Source organism: Loxodonta africana, chromosome 10 (genome assembly GCF_030014295.1).
Source record: "Loxodonta africana isolate mLoxAfr1 chromosome 10, mLoxAfr1.hap2, whole genome shotgun sequence".
Classification (NCBI taxonomy): Eukaryota; Metazoa; Chordata; class Mammalia; order Proboscidea; family Elephantidae; genus Loxodonta; species Loxodonta africana.
In genome coordinates this window covers 13066323-13086641 of record NC_087351.1, presented here as the reverse complement: position 1 = coordinate 13086641, position 20319 = coordinate 13066323, and the positions used below count along the sequence as shown (strand labels likewise).

The 20319-nt window shown below is 40.0% G+C and overlaps 1 protein-coding gene across 12 annotated transcripts in view; it reads right to left on the bottom strand.

Moving 5' to 3' along the window:
- The window catches only part of ZNF106 (zinc finger protein 106), a 97342-nt gene that overhangs the window by 62016 nt on the left and 15007 nt on the right, over nt 1-20319 (bottom strand). Inside the window, exon 1 of one of the 12 annotated variants that reach the window (XM_023558720.2) lies at nt 849-2149. The exons of 8 other annotated variants lie outside the window; for them this stretch is intronic. The gene's annotated coding sequence lies outside the window, so the exon portion shown is untranslated. Of the gene's footprint in view, nt 1-235; nt 407-848; nt 2150-20319 lie in introns of those variants that run through there. 3 more of the 12 variants (XM_023558724.2, XM_023558719.2, XM_023558723.2) reach the window with 3 other exon arrangements.

Sequence of the window (20319 nt, the reverse complement as noted above, 5' to 3'; positions counted from 1 at the left end):
CCTTCACCTCCACCCAACTCCTCCCCAGTCTTCCCATTTTGGTAAGTGGAAATTCCATTTTTCCAGGTGCCTGGGGCAAAAACTTTGGGAGTCACCCTTGATCTCTTCCTTTCTCACCCCTTATCCACCGATGTCAGCATATCCTGTCAGTCCTACCTTGAAATACATCTAAAATCCAATCACTTCTCACTACCCAGAGAGTCTATCATCTCTCACATGGCATTAGCCTACTTACTTGCCTCCCTACTTTCCCTCTTGTCCTCTTTATCATCTGTTCTCCAAACAGCAGCCAAAGATTCTCAGAACAGGACTCTTAAAATTTAAGTCAAATCATACAACTCTTCCTTTCAAAGGCTTCTCACCTCACTCAGAAAATGCAAAGTCCTTGCCACAGGCTACAAAATCTGTCTTCTTCTCACTTCCTCTCTGCTTTCACTCCCTACCACTCTCCCTCTATCAATCCGTCCCATCACACCAGGCATTCTCTCATCTTAGGGCCTCTTCATTTTCTGTTCCCTCTGCCTGGAATAGTCTTCCTTAAGATGTCTGTATGGTTCTCACAGCTCACTCATTTCCATCAGGTATCTAAAATTTTATACTTTTTGCCCCTAGTACTTCCTCTATCCTCCTATTAACTTGCTTAATTTTTTGTATAGCCCTGTGGTAGATTCTGTTTCCATAGACAGTCACAACAAAACCCCCTATCCCATATGCTCTTTTGCAATGTGATCTTGCCACCCTCATCAAAAGTGTAACCCATCTCCCCTCCTGTCTTAGTTATCTACTGCTTCTATAACAGAAATACCACAAGTGCAATGACTTTAACAAAGAGAAATTTGTTTCCTCACAGTAAAGTAGGCTGAAAGTCCAAATTCAGGGTGTCAGCTCTAGGGGAAGGCTTTCTCTCTATGTCAGCTCTGGAGGAAGGTCTTTGTCCTCAATCTTCCCCTGGTCGAGGAGCTTCTCCGTGTAGGGACCCTGGGTCCAAAGTGCACGCTCTGCTCCAGGCACTGCTTTCTTGGCTGGTATGAGGCCCTCCCTCTCTGCTTGCTTCCCCTTTCTCTGTATCTCTTGAGAGATAAAAGGTGGTGCAGGCCACAACCCAGGGAAACTTCCTTTACATTGGATCGGGGACTTGACCCGGGTAAGGGTGTTACAAACCCACCCTAGTCCTGCTTAACATAAAATTACAATCACAAAATGGAGGACAATCATACATTACTGAGAATGATGGCCTAACCAATTTGACACATATTTTGGGGGGATACAATTCAATCCATGACACCTCCCATGACCTCTTTTGACCGGTAAAATGTGGTGGAAGTCATGCTGTATAATTCTGAGGCTGAGCCTTAAAGAAACCTGCAGCTTCTGCTCTCACACACATGGAACACTCCCTCCTGGGACCCAGCCGCCATGCTGTGAGAAGCCCAAGTCACTGGGAGGGGACACGTGGAACACTCCCTCCTGGGACCCAGACGCCATGCTGTGAGAAGCCCAAGTCACTGGGAGGGGACACGTGGAACACTCCCTCCTGGGACCCAGCCACCATGCTGTGAGAAGCCCAAGTCACAGGGAGGGGACACATGGAAAAGAATTGAGGCCCCAGATGAGCACCCAAACAACAAACAGGACCAACCAACAGCTTTAAGAGAGCCATACTGGGTGTCCCAGGCCCAGCTGTCAGTGAGAGGACTCAAGCAAGACCAAAGGTGACCATCCAGATGAACTCTTGCAAACCAAAGAGCTGTGAGAAACAAAAAATAGTTATTTTAAGCCAGTAAATTTTGGGGGTAGTTTGTTAGTTAGCAAGATATGTCTAAAACTAGCATCTTTTTCTGACTGACACAGTGTATATGCATCTGTTATTCTGTATCTTTCTCAATTAAAATATAAGTTTCATAAGAACAGACACTTTGTACATTTTGTTCACTAGTAGAGTTCTGGGAGTCCCCGGGTGGTACAAGAAGTATTTGACTGCTAGCTAACAGGTTGGTGGTTCAAACCCACCCAGAGGCTCCTCAGGGGACAGGCCTGACGATCTGCTTCTGAAAGGTCACAGCCCTGAAACCCTATGGAGCAGTTCTACTCTGCACCCACAAGGTCACCACGAGTCAGAATCGACTCGACGGCAACTACCAACAGTCGAGTTTTAGCACTTAGAACAGTATCTGGCATATTACAAAAACCCACTGCCATCAAGTCCATTCTGACCCATAGCAACCCGACAAGACAGAGCTGCACTGCCCCATCGGGTTTCCAAGCAGTGCCTGGTGGACTCAAACTGCTGACCTTTTGGTTAGCGGCCAAACTCTTAACCACGACACCACCAGGGTTTCCCTGGCATGTTATAGGCTCTCCATAAATATTTGTTGAATTGTACCAAACGGCACTATCTTAGGTCACTAAATGTGAGATACTAACGTATTTTCCACGAGTCCCTGCTAAAGCTGCCCTATAAAAAACCATATACAAGAATTTAATTCCACTCTTCAAGCAGCATTGTTTTCCCCTCCATATACACAACACCATATAGAATACATATACTGCATCCACACCTGGGATTGGTTTCTTAGGAGACCTTAAAGCTGTGACATAATGAGATTATAAACTACCCTAGTTTAACTTGGGTAATTCCTAGACCACATGAGGAAGGACGAATGAGAGAGGCATGAGGTTCTCTACTTTTCCTGATCATAACACTACTGAATGCCTGAAACATCCAATAACAAAGTTCAAAACATCAAAGTAAATAGACATTTAAGAAAGCAGAATGTCACCAGCTACCCAAACAAAGAAATATACCTTTATGGATAGGTGCAGTATTCTTTATGCTTCCAGTATATAATAATAGTCTAATCCTCGTATTAACACAGATCACCCTGCCAGCGTATCATAGCATACTTATTCTTTTAGTTTCCTTATATTTCAGCATTTACCTCAACTTTAATTACTATCCATATGCAGTATTTTGTTATTTCGTTCAACAAATATTTATTGAGCATAAGCACTGCTCTAAGAGTTAGGGAAACAATGATGAAGAAGATATGCTCAGAAATGTTTTAAATACTGCTTCAAGTTATTAACCATGCAGGCAGAAGAGGAACCAAAAACTTAGAGGCAATGACATCAGAGAAAAAATGTGACTTCACGGCAGAAGCAACAGCGGTTACTGTAAAGCCTTTATATGTTCACTCAGTTGAGAACTAAGCACTAAAATACAAACCGTACTTACATTTAACCAAGCCAAAGGTATCAACCCCTAGTAAATGGATAAAGAAATAAAACTATATAATAAAAATATTATCTATCAACATTTAACCAAAGACCTTCTCTTTTTAAGAGCCTTGGTGGTCCAAAGGTTAAGCGTTCAGCTGCTAACCCAATGGTCAGTGGTTGGAAACCACCAGCAGCTCCGCTGGAGAAAGATGTGGCGGTCTGCTTCTGTGGGGATTTACAGCCTTGGAAACCCTATGGGACAGTTCTATTGTATCCTATAGGATTGCTATGAGTCGTAATTAACCCAATAGCAAAGGGTTTGGTTTAGTTCTTTGGTTCTCTTTTTATTTTTCTTCCTTTCGCAAGCTCCATGTTTCTAAAGGTATTATCCACTAATTTGCATATATCACATAAATACATTTTCATTTCCTCAAAAAAATGAAGTGTAACTGCTAACTAAGTATCTACTCAATAAGAAAGACTTAATATCTAAACATAGAATTGATACGATTCCAGCCAAAGGCAAAGAAACTTTCATTTGTACATCCTCAAACTGGGAAAACACATGATTTTATTAAGCTTTCTGAAATACTGAAATTAGCTCACAGCCTCTAGATGGGAACCACTGCTCTCTCCACAGGCCTTAAAAAGGATTAGAAACCAAGGAAATACAAACCATTCAACTCTGCAATCTCAACTAAGGTGCTTGAGAGGTTTCATTATACAAGTCAAACCAAAACTCAAACCCACTGCCGCTGAGCCGATGCGACCCTACCAGACAGAAGCAGAACTGCCCCACAGGATCTCCAAGGCCGTAAATCCTCACGGAAGCAGGCTGCCACATCTTTCTCCCATGGAGTGGCTGGTAGGTTTGAACCACTGACCTTTCAGTTAGCAGCCTGGTGCTTAACCACTGCGCTACCAGGTCTCCTTACACAAGTTAATTAAGTGTAAATAAACAATTCAACAACTGCTACCCTCACTTTAACCACTTTACATTTTCTCCATCTCAATTAAATATACCCACCATGAAATCTTTCAACTTTTCTCCAGATAACTATGAGAAATACCTACATGAATCCCTTACTAATAACTTAGTCCTACTATCTTAAAGGAGCCCTGGTGGTGCAGTGGTTAAGAGCTTGGCTGGCAACCAAAAAAGGCCAGCAGTTCAAATCCACCAATCACTCCACGGAAACCCTATGGGGCAGTTCTACTCTGTCCTATAGGGCCGCTAGGAGTCGGAATCAAGCACCTTAGATGATACTGCAGAGTTGAATGGCTTGTATTTCCTTGGTTTCTAATCCTTGTTAAGCAAGGCCTTTAGAGAGAGCAGTGGTTCCCATCTAGAGGCTGTGAGCTAATTTCAGTATTTCAGAAAGCTTAATGAAATCATGTGTTTTCCCAGTTTGAGGATGTACAAATGAAAGTTTCTTTGCCTTTGGCTGGAATCGTATCAATTCTATGTTTAGATATTAAGTCTTTCTTATTGAGTAGATACTTAGTTAGCAGTTACACTTCATTTTTTGAGGAAATGAAAATGTATTTATGTGATATATGCAAATTAGTGGATAATACCTTTAGAAAGTTTTTTTAAATATCTTAAAAGTCCTATAATAAATACCCTCTCTAAAATTCCTAACCACTATTTTGTCAATACAATTACCATTCTCCTCAGGCAAAACCATATTATGTCTGATTCTTTTCTTTTAGCTTGTCATACGTAGTCACTAAGTCCTGACGAATTTCTTTCATTTCTGTTCTCTATTCCTCTATTATTCACTAATCTGCAAATATTACATAAATACATTTTAACTTCCTTAAAATATAAAAAAGAGTAACTGCTAGCAAAGTATCTACTCATTAGAAAGACTTAATATCTAAACACAGAATTGATAAACCTGCATGACCTAACTTCTCTTCTTCTCCCTCTGCCCCTCCTGCCCTCAGTACAAAACCAGTTCTAAACCCTAATGGTACATCAGAATCACCCATAGAGTTTATTAAAAAGGAACACAGTTATGCAGGCCCCAGAGCAGAACTTTTGAAGAATTAGAATCTCCAGAGACCTTATTTTGTAGTTCATTATGCTCCCACCATCCTTACACATGGGTAGTCACTCAAAAGTTACTTAAATTGATGAGCAAGACAACTTTCCAAGTAACCACTATCTCATAACACTGCAGTCCATCTCAAATATCCATGTCACAAATGTAAAATGGTACAACCACTTTGGAAATTGATTTGGTGCTTCCTTAAAAAACTAGAACTACATTACGATCCAGAAATCCCACTCCTTGGAATATATCCTAGAGAAATAAGAGCCTTTACACAAACAGATACATGCACACCCATGTTCACTGCAGCACTGTTTACAATAGCAAAAAGATGGAAGCAACCAAGGTGCCCATCAATGGATGCATGGATAAATAAATTATGGTATATTCACACAATGGAATACTACATATCAATTAAGAACAATGACAAATCCGTGAAACATTTCATAACATGGAGGAATCTGGAACGTATTATGCTGAGTGAAATTAGTCCGTTGCAAAAGGACAAACATTGTATGAGACCACTATCACAAGAACTCGAAAAAGTTTAAACAGAGAAGAAAATATTCTTTGATGGTTACGAGAAGGGGAGGGAGAGTGGGAAAGGGGCATTCACTAATTAGATAGTAGATAAGAACTAATTTAGATAAAGGGAAAGGTAACACACAATACAGGAGAGGTCAGTACAACTGGACTAAACTAAAAGCAAAGAAATTTCCTGAATAAACAGAATGCTTTGAAGGCCTGTGTAGCAGGGGCGGGGGCTTGGGGACCATGGTTTCAGGGGACATCTAGGTCAATTGGCTTAATATAATCTATTAGGAAAACACTCTGCATCCCACTTTGGAGAGTGGCATCTGGGGTCTTAAACGCTTGCAAGTGGCCATCTAAGACGCATCAATTGGCCTCAACCCACCTGGGGCAAAGGAAAATGAAGAACACCAAAGACACAAGGTATTTATGAGCCTAAGAGACAGAAAGGGCCACATAAACCAGAGACTACATTAGCCTGAGACCAGAAGAACCAGATGGTACCCGGCTACAACCAATGACTACCCTGACAGGGAACACAACAGAGAACCCCTGAGGTAGCAGGAGGGCAGTGGGATGTAGACCTCAAATTCTCATAAAAAGACCAAACTTAATGGTCTGACTGAGACTAGAATGACCCCGGAGGTCATGATCCCCAGACCTTCTGTTAGCCCGAGACAGGAACCATTCCCAAAGCCAACTCTTCAGACAGGGATTGGACTGGACTATGGGATAGACAATGATACTGGTGAAGAGTGAGCTTCTTGAACCAAGTAGACACATGAGACTGTGTGGGCAGCTCCTATTTGGAGGGGACATGAGAGGTCGGGGGGTCAGAAGCTGGCTGAGTGGACACAAAAATATAGAGTGGAGGGAAGGAATGTGCTGCCTCATTAGGGGGAGAGCAACTAGGAGTATATAGCAAGGTGTATGTAAATTTTTTTATGAGAGACTGACTTGATTTGTAAACTTTCATTTAAAGCACACACACAAAAAAATCAATGTCACAGAGATCTCTCTCCAATTACTATATAATTCAAGGCAGTAAAACACCTTTCAGTGTCAAGGAACTTTATCTAGTCAAAACATTGTCACATTATTCCTTTTTATTGTAAAACCAACTTGCAAAATGAGCAAGAACAGTCAGAGAAGCTATTTGATAGTAGGTATATATATTTTTTTATATTTGGTCTCCCTAATCTTACTACAAAAAAGGGACCTATCTTTTTATAAACCTCGTAACACTCAGTACAGGTGGCTGGGTGGTGAAAATGGTTACATGCCTGACTTCCAGCTGAAAAGCTGGTGGTTGGAACCTACCTAGAGGCACCCTGGAACACAGACTTGGCGATCTGCTTCCAAAAGGTCACAGCCTTGGAAACCCCGTGGGGCAGCTCTACTCTGCACACAAAGGGGGGCCGGAGTCGGAATCAACTCCACGGCAACTCACAACAACATTCAGTACAGAAACTCACGAGTCCTTAACAAACTTGAATTCTGACATATTTAAAAAGTCAACCCAGATTATCCACGGCAATGATATTCAGGAAAAAGTGACTACTGTTGGTTTGTTTTGTGGTGGGCAGTACTGAGGGTTAGAATCCCTTTTCTGAACTCCACAAATGACTTTCTATGCCCCACCTTAACCCTCAAAGAAAACTACCGGATCTCTGGTGGGCAAGACAGCGCAACAGGGTAACAGCGTTCAGCTACAGAGCAAGTTTTTGCCACCGAGGTTGCCCACGTTCTAGAACAAAGACATGACTGGCACTTTTGGGAGGTCCTTACTCTGCTAAGGGGGCCTCACCTAAAGTTCCAAGTCTCCTAGGTAAGAGAGGGTTCTTTAAGAAGCTGACAGCAAGAGGTCAGGAAGTATCTGGGGGCCCACCCACCTAGGACCAGAGCTTCAAAGGTTTATTCTGCGGAGCTGTCCGTTTTGCTAGTTTTCCAAAGGCAAGTGATTGGTGGTTTCCTGTATCTAGTATCTCTAAGTGTGAGTTCACAGGCATTTTACTCACCAGCATTCCTACTTTATATATCATCTGCCCTAACACAACACTTAGCAGTACATACACCAACCACTCTCTATCAGTAAGCACAGGCCTAAAACAGAGACAGGAAGTTTGGGCTATGACTCAGGGAAAAAATGATTTACTAGGTAGGAGTCCAGCCTCTAGCAAATGAAGCTGTACTTATTACCCACCACCAGACAAGAAAATGGACAACGTACAACACAGTCTGGTTCCTTAAGAGAATCAGAACTAGCGTCAGGTTACAATTCCTTACTCAATTATGGAACTGGGCAAGCATTATGCCCACAAGGAAAAATAACAGAAAGAAGTTGAGATAATACCAACCCTAACAAGGGTAGTAACATGGTAATAAAAACACTGGTAAAAGTTACCATCATATAACAGAGTAAGTCATAGGCCCATAGGCTGTTTTAAAAGTGTAACTTAGTAGCTTGTACAAACACTGTTTTAAAAGTATAACTTAGTATCCTGTTGGTATTCTTAACAAAAAGATTCTTGACATTCCTGTATTTAGCAGTATAATTTATACATACACTTTCAAGCAACTTAAAAAGTCCATGCCTCGCAGTAATTTATAATTCTATTGTGATGTGACTGCCCAATATCCTCAAAAAGCTTTCTTGTTCTCCATGAATCTTAACAGTACGTTTATTAGTCTTTACCCATTTTGTACATTACGACCATAGCAACAATCACCTTCATTATTGGTTCTTTTTATAGAATCTTTTAGTTCATGGCTAACTATACCACAAAAAAAAAAAAAAAAAAAAAGCCCAGATTCCAACTCACAGTGACCCTACAGGACAGGGTAGAACAGCCCCACACAGTTTCCAAGGGGCGCCTGATGGATTTGAACTGCTGACCTTTTGGTTGGCAGCTTAACCACTACACAACCAGGGTTTCCAACTATTACACGGTAATGGAGTAATACAGTAAAGGGTTTCCTTTAGCAGTTTAATTGATGTTAATACCTTTCTAAATGCCTTTGTCTAGTTTTAAAGAATCACTAAGTTTCCAAGTAGATTTTGTAAGATTTTAGGGAGTACATTAAGTGCTGCTATAGCAGTGGTGGAGCCTTGGTGGTGTACTGGTTAAAAGCTCAGCTGCTAACCAAAAGGTCAGCAGTTTGAATCCACCAGCTGTTCCTTGGAGACCCTATAGAGCAGGTTCTACTCCATCCTATTGGGTCACTATGAGTTGGGATCCACTGGAAGGCAAATGGGTTTAAGTAGTGGTATATGCAAATTTTGGAATTTCCAAAAGTCTCTAACATGTCTTTGTATGTCAATACCCTAATAACTACTGTACAACTGGCAGTAATACATGTAAACATCTCAGCAAGCAGGTGTTAAAAAATGTGCTCACACAAAATTTGCTACTGTTGAAAAGTTCAGCACTGAAAATTTTCCCAGGATTCAAATCTACCTTGAAATGACCAGCCTGAGAAGAAAAGCTAGATGATATCCCCCTAAGTGGTCCTATCAGTCCCTCCCAAACCTACACTCATCTAGCCCTGCACTCCCTAATTCCTTACACTGAAGCAGAAGTAATCTCTTTAAATGCAAATCTGACTATAAAATTCCCTCCATTTTTTCCCCTTTACTTTGAAAAATTTCAAACATACAAAAACGCTAAGGTAATTTTATAGTGAACACTCCCACATCTACTACCTATATTCTTTTTATTATTGTGTATACAAAGACACACAAATTTGCCATTTCAACATTTTTTTCTTTTTTTAAAAAATTTTATTTTTTGTAGTTGTTTTAGAATATACACAGCAAAACACATACACTAATTCAACATTTCTACACTTACAATTCAGTGACACTGATTCCTGGTTCACTTTTTTTTTTTTTTAATTTTTATTGTGAAAGTTTACAAATCAAGACAGTCTCACACACAAAAATTTATACACACTTTGCTATATACTCCTGGAAACCCTGGTGGTGTAATGGTTAAGTGCTACGGGCTGCTAACCAAAAGGTCAGCAGTTCGAATTCGCCAGGCGCTCCTTGGAAACTCTACGGGGCAGTTCTACTCTGACCTATAGGATCGCTATGAGTCGGAATCGACTTGACAGCAACGGGTTTGGTTTGGTTTTTTGGATATACTCCTTGTTGCTCTTCCCCTAATGAGACAGCACACTCCTTCCCTCCACCCTCTATTTTCGTGTCCATCTAGCCAGCTTCTGACCTCTCATTTCCCCTCCAGACAATAGCTGCCCACATGGTCTCATGTGCCTACTTGATCCAAGAAGCTCACTCTTCACCAGTATCATTTTCTATCTTACAGTCCAGTCCAATCCCTGTCTGAAGAGCTGGCTTTGGGAATGGTTCCTGTCTTGGGCTAACAGAAGGTCTTGGGACAATGACCTCAGGGGTCCTTCTAGTCTCAGTCAGACCATTAAGTTTGGTATTTTTATGAGAATTTGAGGTCTGTTTCCCACTGCTCTCCTGCTCCATCTGGGATTCTGTTGTGTTCCCTGTCAGGGCAGTCATCGGTTGTGGCTGGGCACCATCTAGTTCTTCTGGTCTCAGGCTGATGTAGCCTCTGGTTTATGTGGCCCTTTCTGTCTCCTGGGCTCATAATTACCTTGTGTCTTTGCTGTCCTTCATTCTCCTTTGCTCCAGGTGGGTTGAGACCAATTGATGCATCTTAGATGGCCGCTTGTTAGCTTTTAAGACCCCAGACACCACTTTCCAAAGTGGGATACAGAATGTTTTCTTAACAGATTTTATTATGCCAATTGACCTAGATGTCCCCTGAAACCATGGTCCCCAACCCCTGCCCCTGTATTTCAACATTTTTTATGTGCACAATTTAGAGACATTAACTACATTCATCGTGTTCTGTCACCATCACCACTATCTGTATCCAAGTTTTTCATCACCCTGAGCAAAAACTCAGTGCCGCTTAAGCAACAATTGCCTCTTTCCTCCTGCATCCCCCACCACCTGTTTTCTACCATTAACATTCTACTAAACTTGTTTTATCAGATACCTGCCCATTTACTGCACACAGGATGTATTATCCACCTTACATACTGCTGGATCTGTCAGTATGATCCCCAGAAATTCTGTGTTCATGAGAAATATTGTTCTGTAATTTTCTTTTTAGTCTGTAATGTCTTCATCAGGTTTTAAGAATGCTTCCTCCTTGTCTATTTTCTCAGTTTATAGAAGATGGACGTTATTTCTTCTTTAAATATTTGATAGAATTCATCAGTGAAACCACTGTTGGGTTTTTTTTGGAAAACAAACTTTTATTTTTATTGTGCTTTAAGTGAAAGTTTACAAATCAAGTCAGTCTCTCACATAAAAACTTATATTCACCTTGCTACATACTCCCAATTACTCTCCCCCTAATGAAACAGCCCGCTCTCTCCCTCCACTCTCTCTTTTCGGGTCCATTTAGCCAGCTTCTAACCGCCTCCACCCTCTCATCTCCCCTCCAGGCAGAAGATGCCAACATAGTCTCAAGTGTCCACCTGATCCAAGAAGCTCACTCCTCACCAGCATCCCTCTCCAACCCATTGTGCAGTCCAATCCATGTCTGAAGAGTTGGCTTCGGGAATGGGTCCTGTCCTGGGCCAACAGAAGGTCTGGGGGCCATGACCACCAGTGTCCTTCTAGTCTCAGTCAGACCATTAAGTCTGGTCTTTTTACAAGAATCTGAGGTCTGCATTCCACTGCTCTCCTGCTCTCTCAGGGGTTCTCTGTTGTGTTCCCTGTCAGGGCAGTCATCGGTTGTAGCCAGGCACCATCTAGTTCTTCTGGTCTCAGGATGATGTAGTCTCTAGTTTACGTGGCCCTTTGTGTCTCTTGGGCTCATAATCGCTTTGTGTCCTCGGTGTTTTCTTCATTCTCCTCTGATCCAGGTGGGTTGAGACCAATTGATGCATCTTAGATGGCCGCTTGCTAGTCTTTAAGACTCCAGATGCCTCTCTCCAAGGTGGGATGCAGAATGTTTTCTTAATAGATTTTATTATGCCAATTGACTTAAATGTCCCCTGAAACCATGGTCCCCAAACCCCCGCCCCTGCTACACTGACCTTCGAAGCATTCAGTTTATTCTGGAAAATTCTTTGCTTTTGGTTTAGTCCAGTTGTGCTGACCTTGCCTGTATTGTGTGTTATCTTTCCCGTCACCTAAAGTAGTTCTTATCTACTATCTAATTAGTGAGTACCCCTCTCCCACCCTCCCTCCCTCCCCCCTCTCGTTACCACCAAAGAATATTCTCTTCTCTGTTTAAACTATTTCTTGAGTTCTTATAATAGAGGTCTTATACTATATTTGTCCTTTTGCAACTAATTTCACTCAGCATAATGTCTTCCAGATTCTTCCATGTTATGAAATGTTTCACAGATTCATCACTGTTCTTTATCGATGCGTAGTATTCCATTGTGTGAATATACCATAATTTATTTATCCATTCATCCATTGATGGGCACCTTGGTTGCTTCCATCTTTTTGCCATTGTAAACAGTGCTGCAATGAACATGGGTGTGCATATATCTGTTCGTGTAAAGGCTCTTATTTCTCTAGGATATATTCCAAGGAGTGGGATTGCTGGATCATATGGTAGTTCTGTTTCTAGCTTTTTAAGGAAGTGCCAAATCGATTTCCAAAGTGGTTGTACCATTTGACATTCCTACCAGCGTGTAGAAGTGTTCCAGTCTCTCCACAGCCTCTCCAACATTTATTATTTTGTTTTTTGGATTAACGCCAGCCTTGTTGGAGTGAGATGGAATCTCACTGTAGTTTTGATCTGCATTTCTCTAATGGGTAATGATCGTGAACATTTCCTCATATATCTGTTAGCTACCTGAATGTCTTCTTTAGTGAAGTGTCTATTCATATCTTTTGCCCATTTTTTAATTGGGTTATTTGTCTTTTTGCAGTTGAGTTTTTGCAGTATCATGTAGATTCTAGAGATCAGGTGCTGATCAGAAATGTCATAGCTAAAAACTTTTTCCCAGTCCGTAGGTAGTCTTTTTATTCTTTTGGTGAAGTTTTTGGATGAGCATAGGTGTTTGATTTTTTAGAGCTCCCAGTTATCTAGTTTTCCTTCTGCATTGTAAGTAATGTTTTGTATACTGTTTATGCCATGTATTAGGGCTTCTAATGATGTCCCTATTTTTTCTTTTATGATCTTTATCGTTTTAGATTTTATATTTAGGTCTTTGGTCCATTTTGAGCTTCCTTTTTGTGCATGGAGTGCCACTGTTGGTTTTTGATAATTCCATTTCTTTAATAAATATAAGCTCATTCATATTTTCTGCTTCATCTTGTGACAGTTCTAGCATGTTGATGTTTAAAAAAAAAAAAAACCCATTAAGTAAAATTGCCAGATTTGTTGACATACAGCTGTTTATAATATTATCCTATAGGATTATTACCCTGTAGAATCTGTAGCGACAAATCCCTTTCATTCCTGGTATCAGTAATTTTCATTTTCTCTTTTTTAAGCAGTCTGCTATGGGTTTATCAACACTGTTGATCTTTTCAAAGAATCGACTTCTGGCTTTGTAACTGTCTACTGCTTGCCTCTTTTTGCATTCCATTGATTACTTCTGTTATCTTTATTGTTTCTTTCCGTCTGCTTTGGGATCATTTTGCTTTTTATTGTTGTTAATTGCTGTCAAATCAGCTCCTGACTCACAGCGACCCCAGTACAACAGAAGGAAATGCTGTCCGGTCTGCGCCATCTTCACGATCACTGGAATGCTTGCGTCCACTGTGACGGCCACTGTGTTATTCTGAGTACCTTCCAACCTAGGGAACTCACTTTCCAGCACTACTACCAGACAGTGCTCTGTTGTGACCCACATGGTTTTCACTGGTTAATTACTGGAAGTAGACTGCCAGGTCTTTCTTCCTAACCTTAGTCTGCATGCTCTGCTGAAGCCTGTCCTGGTGACCCTGCTGGTATTTGAAATACTAGTGGCATAGCTTCCAGCATTACGGCAACATACAAGCTATTACAGTGTGACGAACTGACAAACAGGTGGCAGGCTCTTCATTTATTAACTTCTTAAGGTCATGGACTTTAAACCTTTCTTCTTTTCTAATGTAAGTGTTTAAAGATAAAACTTTCTCTGGTTGAAGATAAAGTGTCCTAATTCAAGGTAGAATTCTTACCTTCCATGTGGGAGATCTAGGTTCAATTCCCAGCCAATGCACCTCTTGAGCAGCGACCCACACATCTGATCATGGAGGTGTGTTGCTATGATGCTGAGCAAGTTTCAATGGAGCTTCCAGACTAAGATGGACTAGGTAAAAAGGCCTGGCAATCTCCTTTTCAAAACCAGTCACTGAAAACCCTGTGGATCACAATGGTCTGATCCCCAGTAGACCACAGGTACGGTACAGGACCAGGCAGCATTTCGTCCTGTCGTGCATGGGGATAGCCATGCGAGGGGCTGACACGAAGGCAGCTGGTGACAACCACCACTGCTTTAGCTGAAGCCCACAATTTTTCTTAGTAATTTTTAAATAAACTTATTTTAGAATATTTTATGATTATCAGAAAGTTGCTAAGATAGTACAGGGAGTTGCCATATGCCCCACACCCTGTTTCACAAATTATCACCATATTAATATAGTACATTTGTCATAATTCATGAGCTAATAGAGATAGATAATTATTAACTTAAGTCTATATTCAGATTTCCTTATTTATTTATTTGGCCTAATGTCCTTTTACTGTTCCAGGATTCTATCTAAGATACCACACTACATTTGGTTGTCATGTCTCCTTTAGCCAATTCCACAAATTTTGATGTTGTATGTTCATTACCATTCAGTTCAAAATACTTTCTAATTTCCCTTGTGATTTCTACTTGGACCCATAGATTATTTACGTATCAACGTTATTTCCAAATAGGTATGAGTTTTCTAGGTTTCTTAATTTCTAATTTAATCCCATTACGGTCAAAGAACCTGCTCTGAATGATTTCAATCCTTTCAAATGTACTGAGACTTGATTTACAGACCAGCGTTGGGTCTACACGTGCTCTTGAAAAAAAAAATGTATTCTGCAGTTGTTGACTGGAGATCACATCTATATCGATCTTTCTGTTGCCTAGCAATTGCGGAGATAGGAGTGTTAAAATGTCTATGATTGTGAATTGTCTATTTTCTCCTTTAATTGTATCAACATTTACTTTATGTATTTTGAAGCTCTGTTATTGGGCATTAGGCACATACATATTACTGTGGGTCTTTCTGATTAATTCACCCTTTCATCATTATGAAATGACCTCTTAATTTAAGTCTGCCAATACTCTTCACCTTGAAGTCTACTTTATCTGCTATTATTACAGCCACTCCAGCCATCGTATGCTTACTGTTTGGATGTATATCTTTCCCATGCATTCATTTTTAGCCAATTAGTATTTATGCTTTTAACAGGAGTGTTAATTCCATTAAAGTTTAATGGAATTACTGATATGGTTAGATTAGGTCTACTGTGTTTTTTTTTTTCCTTCTGCTGCACCCCTCCTTTCGTCTTCTTTTGATTACTTGAATAATTTTTAGAATTCACTTTAATTTTTCTACTAATTTTTAGTAACACTTCTTTGCAGCATTTTTCTTCTCAATGGTTGCTCCAGAAATTACAATCTATATCCTTCCCCGTGTATTCGATGTTAATAAAGCACCACCTCACACAAAAATTGGAGACTCTTCAGCCATACAGGCTCACGTGCCGGCCATCCTTTCTCATGTCTTACATCTACCTACAGAGCATTAGAAGGGTACAGGATGAAGCTTTTTCTTTCTTTAAGTCATCATATATATTTTTAAGAAATTAAAAGGAAAAAATAACATACCCAGATATTTACCATTTCTTCTGATGCCCTTCATTCCTTAATGAATATCCAGGTTTCCCTCTGGTATCATTTTCCCTCAGCCTGAAAAACTTCCTTTAGCATTCTTGTAAGGTAGATTTGCTAATAATGAATTTTCTTAGTATTCTTTTATCTAATATCTTTATCTTGCCTTCATTCTTAAAGTATATTTTTTCTGGACCTGGAATTTGAGTTGACCTTTTTTTTTTTCTTTTTTTTCAGTACGTAGAGATTTTCCATTCCCTCCCAGTTTCCATTGTTTCTGATAAGAAGTCAGGGATGAACAGATTCATTTCCCTGTGTGTAGCCTGTACTTTTTCTTTGGCTGTTTTCTACACTTTCTATTTTGCTTTCAGCAATTTAACTATGACGTACCCAGTCATGAATTTTTTTTCATCCTTATACTCTTAAGGTTTGCACGATTTTATTGTTCTTGAAGTTTACACCCAGGTCCCTGAGACTCTCTCTTTTTTTTTTCTATTTTCATACTGAATAATTTCTGTTCATCTTTCAATTTCATTAATTCCTTCTGCGTCACCTCCACTCTGCTGTTAAGCTCAGTTTAATTTTTTAAGTTCTAGAATTTTCATTTGCTTATTGCTTAACTGAATGATCATTGAGTACATTTTCCTTTCCTTTACTAAACCATAGTTATAAAAGATATTTTAGAACACTTTTATGCCAATTCCAACATTTGGACATTTTAAGGTCAGTCTCTGTAGATTGTTTTTAGGCTTGAGAATAGGTTACATTGTCCTATTTTGTGGTATATGAGTAATTTTGGAATCTATCCTGGATATTGTGAATGTTGTAGAGACTCTAGATTTCAATTTTTTTTTATTGGGCTTTAAGTGAAAGTTTACAGATCAAGTTAATTTCTCATACAAAAACTTATACATTGTTATGTGACCCTAGTTACTGTCCCCATGTGACAGCACACTCGTCCTCTCCACCCTATATTTCCCATGTTCATTCAACCAGCTTCCTGTCCCCCTCTGCCTTCTCATCTCACCTCCAGACAGGAGCTGCCCACATAGTCTCTTGTGTCCACTTAACTAAGAAGCACACTCTTCATGAGTATCATTTTATGTCTTATAGTCCAGTCAAACCTTCCTCTGAACAGTTGGCTTCGGGCATGGTTTTAGTTCTGGGTTAACAGAGAGTCTGGGGACCATGTCTTTTGGGGTTTCTCCAGTATCAGTCAGACCATTAAGTCTGGTCTTTTTACGATAATTTGAGTTCTGCACCTGCTTTGTTCCTGCTCCATCAAGGACTCTGTAGTGTTCCCTGTCAGAGCAGTCATTGGTGGTACCCGGGCACCATCTACTTCTTGGGTTCTCAGGATGATGGAGTCTCTTGCTTATGTGGCCCTTTTTGTTTCTTGGGCTAATGTTTTCCTCGTGTCTTTGGTCTTCTTCATTCTCCTTTCCTGCAGGTAGGTTGAGGCCAAATGATGAATCTTAGATGGCTACTCACTAGCTTTTAAGACTCCAGACGCCACTAACTAAAGTGGGATGCACAATGTTTTCTTAATAAACTTGGTTATGCCAATTGATCTGGATGTTCCCTGAAACCATGGTCCCCAGACCCCGCCCCTGCTACACTGTCCCTTGAAGTGTTTGGTTGTATTCAGGAAACTTCTTAACTTTTGGTTTAGTCCAGTTGTACTGACTTCTCTGTATTGTGTGTTGTCCTTCCCTTCACGTAAGATAATTCCTGTCTACTATCTAGTTAGTGAAAACCCTTCTCCCTCTGCGCCCACCCTCATAACCATCAAAGAATGTTTTTTTCTGCCTTTAAACCTTTTCTTGAGTTCTTATATATAGGTGGTCTCATACAATATTTGTCCTTTTGCAACTAATTTCACTCGGCACAATACCTTTCAGATATACCCAGGTGATGAGATGTTTCTCAGATTTATCATTGTTCTTTATCGTTACATAGTATTCCACTGTGTGAATATACCATAATTTGTTTATCCATTCACCTGTTGACGGGCACCTAGGTTGTTTCCATCTTTTTGCTATCATGAAAAGTGCTGCAACAAACGCAGATGTGCATGTATCTATTCATGTGACGGCTCTTATTTCTCTAAAACATATTCCAAGGAGTGGGAATGCTGGATCTTATGGTACGTCCATTTCTAGCTTTTTAAGGAAGCACTAAATCGATTTCCATTTACATTCCCACCAACAGTGTGTAAGTGTTCCAGTCTCTCCATAACCTCTCCAACATTTATTATTTTGTGTTTTGTGGATTAACGTTAGCCTTGTTGGTGTGAGATGGTATCTCATTGCAGGTTTGAATTCACACTTCTCTAATGATATGAGCATTTCCTCATGTATCTGGTAGCGCCTGAAAGACTTTTTTGGTGAAGTGTCTGTTCAAATCCTTTGCCCATTTTTTAACTGGGTTATTTGTCTTTTTGTTGTGAGGTTTTGCAGTATCATGTAGATTTCAGAGATTAGACCTTGATCGGATATGTCGTAGCCAAAAATTCATTCCTAGTCTGTAGGTTGTCCTTTTACGCTTTTGGTGGTGAAGTCTTTTGATGAGCGTAAGTCTTTGATTTCTAGGAGCTGCCAGTTATCTAGTTTGGCTTCTGGTGTTTATGCATTGTTAGTAATGTTCTATACTCTGTTTATACCACGTATTAGGGCTCCTAGAGTTGTCCTATTTTTTCTTCCATCATCTTTATTGTTTTAGATTTCATATTTAGGTCTTTGATCCATTTTGAGTTAGTTTTTGTGCGTGGTGTGAGGTATGGGTCTTTCTTCATTTTTTTGCAGATGGATACATTCCCATCAACAGTGTGTAAGTGTTCCAGTCTCTCCATAACCTCTCCAACATTTATTATTTTGTATTTTTTGGTTTAATGTTAGCCTCATTGGGGTGAGATGGTATCTCATTGTAGTTTTGATTTGCTCTTCTCTATAGGGTCCCTATGAGTTGGAACTGATTCGACAGCAATGGGCTTTGGGTTTTTTTTGTTTTGTTTTGTTTTTTGGTTTAATGGCTAATGCTCATGACCATTTCCTCATGGCTGCTTGAATGTCTTCTTTGGTGAAGTGTCTGTTCATATACTTTACCCATTTTTAACACAGTTATTTGTCTCTTTGATGTTGAGGTTTTACAGTATCTTGTAGATTTTAGAGATTAGACCCTGATCAGATATCCCATAGCCAAAATTTCTTTCCTAGTCTGTAGGTTGTATTTTTACTCTTTTGATGAGTGTAAGTGTTGACTTTTAGGAGCTCCCAGTTATCTAGTTTCTCTTCTGGTGTTTGTGCATTGTTAGTCATGTTTTGTATTCTGTTTATGCCATGTGTTAGGGCTCCTAGGATTGTTCCTATTTTGTCTTCCATGATTTTTAACGTTTTATGATTTACATTTAGGTCTCTGATTCAATTTGAGATAGTTTTTGTGTATGGTGTGAGATATGGGTCTTGTTTCATTTTTTTTGCAGATGGATATCCAGTTATGCCAGCACCATTTGTTAAAGAGACTACCTTTTCCCCATTTAACGGACTTTCGGCCTTTGTCAAATATTAGCTGCTTATAGGTGGATGAATTTATATCCGGATTCTCAATTCTGTTCCATTGGTCTATGTATCTATTGTTATATTAGTACCAGGCTGTTTTGACTACCGTGGAGGTACGACAGGTTCTAAAATCAGGTAGTCTGCGGTCTCGCTCTTTGTTTTTCTTCTTCAGTAATGTTTTACTTATCCAGGGCCCCTTCCCTTTCCAAATGAAGTTGGTGATTTGTTTCTCCATCTCACTGAAGAATGTCATTGGAATTTGGGTCAGGATTGCATTGTATCTGTAGATCACTTTGGGTAGAATTGACATTTTCACCACGTTGAGTCTTCCTATCCATGAGCAAGGTATGTTTTTCACTTATGTAGGTCTCTTTGGAAACCCTGGTAGCATTGTGGTTAAGTGCTATGTCTGCTAACCAACAGGTCGGCAGTTCAAATCAGCCAGGCGCTCCTTGGAAACTCTATGCGGCAGTTCTACTCTGTCCTCTAGGGTTGCTATGAGTCGGAATCGACTCGATGGGTTTGGTTTAGTTTTAGTAGGTCTCTTCTGGTTTTTTGCAGTAGTGTCTTGTAGTTTTCCTTCTATAGTCTTTTAACTCTCTGGTTAGATTTATTCCTAAGTATTTTATCTTCTTGTGGGCTATTGTAAATGGTCCTAATTTGATGATTTCCTCTTCAAAATTCTCTTTGTTGGTGTAGAGGAATCCAATTGATTTTTGTATGTTTATCTTCTATCCTGATACTCTGCTGAAACCTTCTATTAGACCCAGCAGTTTTCTTCTAGATTCTTAGGGGTTTTCTGTGTATAAGATCACATCATCTGCAAATAGGGACGCTTTTATTTCTTCCTTACCAATTTGGATGCCCTTTATTTCTTTTTCTAGCCTAATTACTCTGGCTAGGACCTCCAGTACAATGCTGAATAAAGAATGGTGATAAAGGGCATCCTTGTCTGGTTCCCATTCTCAAGGGGAATGCTTTCAGACTCTCTGTTTAGGATGATGTTGGCTTTGTATAAGTGCCCTTTATTATGTTGAAGTATTTCCCTTGTATTCCTATTTCGCTGAGACTTTTTTTTATCATGA